Source organism: Sipha flava, unplaced genomic scaffold (genome assembly GCF_003268045.1).
Source record: "Sipha flava isolate LNK unplaced genomic scaffold, YSA_version1 271_pilon_pilon, whole genome shotgun sequence".
Lineage (NCBI taxonomy): Eukaryota > Metazoa > Arthropoda > Insecta > Hemiptera > Aphididae > Sipha > Sipha flava.
Window position 1 is genome coordinate 140,208 of NW_020272935.1, and position 5,519 is coordinate 145,726.

General features: G+C 31.2%; 1 protein-coding gene across 1 annotated transcript in view; it reads left to right on the plus strand.

Annotated features, from left to right (window-relative positions):
* The first annotated feature begins 2,197 nt into the window (after nt 1–2,197).
* LOC112685248 (octopamine receptor) overlaps nt 2,198–5,519 on the plus strand; it is a 44,354-nt gene continuing 41,032 nt past the window's right edge. The window contains exon 1 of the mRNA XM_025557080.1: nt 2,198–2,897. The gene's annotated coding sequence lies outside the window, so the exon portion shown is untranslated. The remainder of the gene's footprint in view (nt 2,898–5,519) is intronic.

Below are 5,519 nucleotides of genomic sequence, written 5' to 3' on the forward strand. Positions count from 1 at the left end.
ATTTATTAAAAATTAATTTTTTTATTTAATTAATTATCACAAATATAAATTTTTTTAAATGCATATTTTAATAGCATATTTATTGATTCTTTAGGACATAAATGTATACATATTTTAAGGTTTATAAGGGCATGAAGTCCTTAGCCATAATTATCACAAAAAATAAATATCGTAAACGTCGTGCTTCGTAATTTCAGAGAAAATATAAATATCAAAATAGCTGTAATAACATTCAAATATACGAAATATTAATGTTGGAGTCACCAAATGTATTTATAAGCGTATATCCACGTATAAAAATCGTAATAGCTAGTCAAAACCCTAGCGTCTCAAGAACATAATATATCACAACCTAAACTCGGGATCTAGGGGTTCCAGACGCCCTGGACCCTTCTCCTCATAAAACCGTCACTGTCAGAGACCACACGCATCTCGACTATGACAGTGAAGGACAATGAGCCGGAGTAAGTGGCGTCTTCAGTAAAAAATGTAGGAATTCCAGTTTACATGTTTAGCTTTAGTATTAATAATAATTTGTATAGAACATTTGATAACTAGTCGGCGAGAAATAATTATTTTATAAATCGGCTTGTTAATCATGTACCAACAATAATAAGTACTCGTAATATCAAGCCAAATATTATTTGATTAATTTACTTTTATTTTTTTAAAAAATGTACGTCAAATATAATTGTATATTATATTTTAGTTACATATAGACCAAAGCAGCTTTGTTGTCAATTCAAGTTTCCATAAATATATTTCAGATCATTAAACTGTAACAAATTAATAAAGTTGAAAAAAGTGAACAATTTAATTTGCAAGCTCATTAAACTGTATAGTTTTACCACAAAAAAAAAAAAAAAAAAAAAAATAAATAATTGGAGGTGTTGTTCATGAAAATTATTAAATTGTTTTCTTTGCAGCCTTAAGTAATTTAAAAAAAAAACACAGAAACTGGAATATAACTTCGAATAAGTCGGTATTATAAATGTACATTTTTAATTTACTATTTGTATAAACTACGTATATGTGTGTAACTTCGCGTAACATGGAAATTTGGTATAACTATAGGCATATCAACGGAATTAAAATATTTTTAATTTTCCTTAAAACGTTTAGCTTAAAATAAACAATATTATATCACAATATTATATTATACAATAATATAAGTAATTATAACAGACTACAGCCGCACTTATTAAATTTGGTAGTAGGTACTAATACAATAGAGGTAAAATTAAAATTAAAATCTACAACTTATATTATTACTATTAACTTTGTGTAACTAAATTATCAATTAATTCGTTCCAAGCATTTATTGAACTTATTATTTAAAGGTATAAATATTTTATTAATCGATTTAAAAAAAAAAATAATTATAGTAAATACATAAAAAATATTTATTGATTATTAGGTATAAATTTATTGTGAAATAATATTATTTTATCAATATTTAATAGATTTTGTAAAAATATGATTTATACAACATTTTAATAATTCTTATAAATGTATAATATTTTTATTTACCTTGTATCTCAATTATCTGAATCAAAAGTAAGGGCTTGTATATAATTTTAAGGATTTAAAAATACATATCTAGTGGGAGGGTTATATTTAGATTAGGGTTTTCACTATTGACTGATACTAAAATCAATGGAAAAACTAATCAACAATTAAACTTTGGGAAAAAGAAGATACTCCGGGAAGAAGAGGGGAGAACCCTAGAATCATAAATGTGTGTTCGTCACTGTTTATTAGCTTTATAACCATTACAATAATTTCAATTTTTCTATGGGATGTGAACGTACGTTTATGCCTGTCGAAGCACGGTCCGCGGGAAAATCTGTATGGCATCATAATGGTGGCGAACATGATCGCATCATGTGCGAACCCTATCGTACACCGTATTATGAGTCATTCGCCCGCAAAATCCCCTCGGAAAAAAAACCCGTCGCACTGGTACGGGCAGAGTGGAACCTCGTAGCGCGTGGGGACTGATGCTGTTGCCTTCTAAAGAGCCTACGCCGCCGCCGTTACCATGGAGCGTTTACTGCCGACGTACCGCACGAGATGTTTCGCCGCCGCGTATGCCTCCTCCGTATACCACAGCGCAGTGTACACTTCGTTTGACTGCCACGGTAACAACTCGGCGGCGGCGGCGGCGGCGGCGGCCGATCAGCTGATCTGGCCGTTTACCGCGTCTACTACTCTGAACACAGTCTCTCGACAATTAGTAATGCCAGTGCGTTGAATCGAGTCGGTGTCGCTCGCATTATAGCGCGAGTTCAGTGCCCGTAATTAGAATAATATTGATGTTGTTTTATATCTCGTTTCGGTTTTGTCAACGTAACATAACACTGTACGTGGTTTTATTTTTATTTTCCATTTTCAAAAAAGGGAAAAACTAAGTACTCGTACGACACGCCGTCGTCTGGAGGTAAAACGCAACAATAGATTTATTACAATACATTACGTTAAACGTAGTTTGCGTACCCCTCGTTGTTGTGTTTTTCTAACGCGTTTTCTCAACAGAAATCACGTGCAAATACATAGGCACACACGTAACGTATACGACATCAATATCAAAGTAAAATATAACCGTAAGTACACTCGTTTATTCGCGATCGCATAAGAACAAACGCTGCTTATTTGGATCGTGTATATTTATACTCTCCTCGTGCGCAATAATTATTCGGGATTTTTCCACTTATACCTGTCAAATGAACTTATCACGGTCAAAGTCTTTACGCGAAGATCGTCGATCATAGTTTTGAGTAATCAGTCGCCAACTTTAAGTAAGCGTCAACGGCAGCGGGGCAATGCTTCTACTATCGTTACGCCGAATTGATGCACCACCGGATCGGTACAACAACGAATCTTCACGTTGGTGATTGGTGAGTAGATTAACAAATATAATGTTATCATTACAGCTATAACAGTTAGAATGTTCCCCTGATCCTTGATCTACTGTCGAATGCGTATATTTTTATTATTATTATTGTATATTATATATATATATATATATATATATATATATATTATACATATAATATTATATTTACATACATTTTTATTTTCATTTCGTGCGTTATCATGTTTGCCATTTGTTATAATATCGTGCTCATCGCAGTGAAAGTAATATTGGGTCATAATGACGCGTTGTTAGCTCTATCACTCTATGATTATATGGACGACGGTTGAGTGCAAATATAAAACGTATTCGAAAAAAAAAATCTTCACTAAACTATATACTCGAAAACATACTACCGATTTCCAATTTTCAAGGAGATCACGTTTGATAAGATATCAGTGTGATTTCTATACTTAGATCGTTTCACCATATAAATAAATAGAGTTGTAGCAATATTGTTTCGTCTCGGTTTAACAAAATTATGTGCCACCTGTACATAAAAGTGTGTGTCTTGTACACCCGCAATAGTCCGGCTGATTTCTTAAATTTGTTTTCGTGAAAAAATCAGGCATGCCACCGATTTATACACTTGATTAACGATGAAGATGAATAATACTGCTAATAGTTAATACGCGATATAATCGACAAAACTCTATAACATCATTCATTACGCCTCCAATCCAAGGAATACTTGCAAGTATGTGTGTTGAAGTTGTCTACGTTATTTATTTTAATTTTATGGATAATGATAAATCGTTCTCTTGGACAATTTTTTTTTGTCTAGATCACCACTTAGACATCAAGTGCGAGTGTAGTGTGATTATTTAAATAGAATTATATTTATAAAATCGAGTATTCATTGTTTGTTTAGCAAAATCAAGACGAGCTGGTCTACGGTAAAATACAAACCAGATTATGGCAACATTGAGATTTATGTGTCCGAATAAACTGGTAGCGATGATTAAAATAATCTTATTAATTCGATTTTTTTCATGTTACATTTTATATGATAATTTTAGAATATTATTAATAAGCTTCTGTGGTGTTTCTTTCAATGTATACCAAAATTTTCCAAACAGTTACATAAATGGCGTAAAAAATAGTATACAAAACATACGAGAATGAATATATATGTTATATTATGATTTAAGTACTGCAAATACAAAAATGTCATTAATCTCATAATTTATTATTGTATTTTGTAATACACCACGAAAACACGTCTTATAATGTAGCTACAGGATATAGACTTAACTTTTTTCGTCCAAAAACATGACGGGTGTCTAACAATTCGTTTTAAGTGCATCCTTATCTAACCTTACGTCCCAAATACGTTTATCATCACTAGCGATGTCCCGCGTCATATGAGATAAAATACATGCATTTTATTTATAACCCATCTAGGAAGTTCTTAAAACGGATCATAAAATGTGGGCGTATATCTAGTTATTTTAACTCTGTGACTAATTTTTTTCTGTCAAAAATGTTGATGGGATGCAACTGATTTTTTTCACTGATAGTTGATAGGAGTAAAATAATAAGATAAAGGAACTTTGATTGCATGAATTCGAGGAATTTATCCTTAATAATGTCTTTGTCGTTTTCTTTATACGTATTTGAAAGTAATGATAAATCAAGTTATTCAATAAACGATTGAAATCGAAGGACGCTAAAATATATAAGTTGAATATCTTACTAAAGTAAATTTATTTTTTAATATAATTTATAATATGATCTTAAAATAAAAATATACTTATTTAAAAAAAAAAAAAAAAATGCTGGAAAAAATTCCAAAATACGTTATTTACAATTTATCGTTGAAACTAGAACTACTTCTGATAAAATCTAAAATCTATTGTCTATGAAATATCATTCTGGTACAATTTTTGATTTTATGAGATACCAATATGCTATATAAGATTCTTAATGTAAATTCAGTACCTAAAAAAAGGTTTAAAATAACATTATAGACTTCATAATTGGAACCAACTTTGTATGTACGAGTAGGTATTTCATTCGATTTCACTCTGAATTTAAAATTTCACTGACAATTTAGACGAGTGTAGATGAGTGAAGAAAAAAGTGCCCAATACCTGTTAAAACGGCAATGATATTCCATTCATCGGTGTGGGTAATATTATATGGTTGTGTATCATTTACGTTGCGTTTTTTATTTATTGCTTCACTTGAATCCGTATGGCTCGGCGATGCGGTGGCCTGAAAGGAAAAATTACATTGGTTTGGCGCAAACGATACACGGTTGGCATAAAATAATGTGCATTGTACGTACACAGTTTTATTTTCATTTCGGAGATAATTATTAAAAATTAAATTTTTTTTTTTCATAAGCCAGTTGTATTACGGTCATCTGTGCAGTTTATTCGATATCTCGTAATTGCTGGCGTTGAGTGACGAGTCGTAACGGCTGCCAGTCTCCTTGGCACCGAAACCGAGTCAACGTTCTTGACAATCTCGTCGCCGTCGGTAGTGTGTGCATAATGTATACTTATATATCATATACATATATAAACTTCTTTCTATGTACTTAAATGCGTGTGATAATAATAATAATAATAATAATAATAATAATAATAATAATAATAAT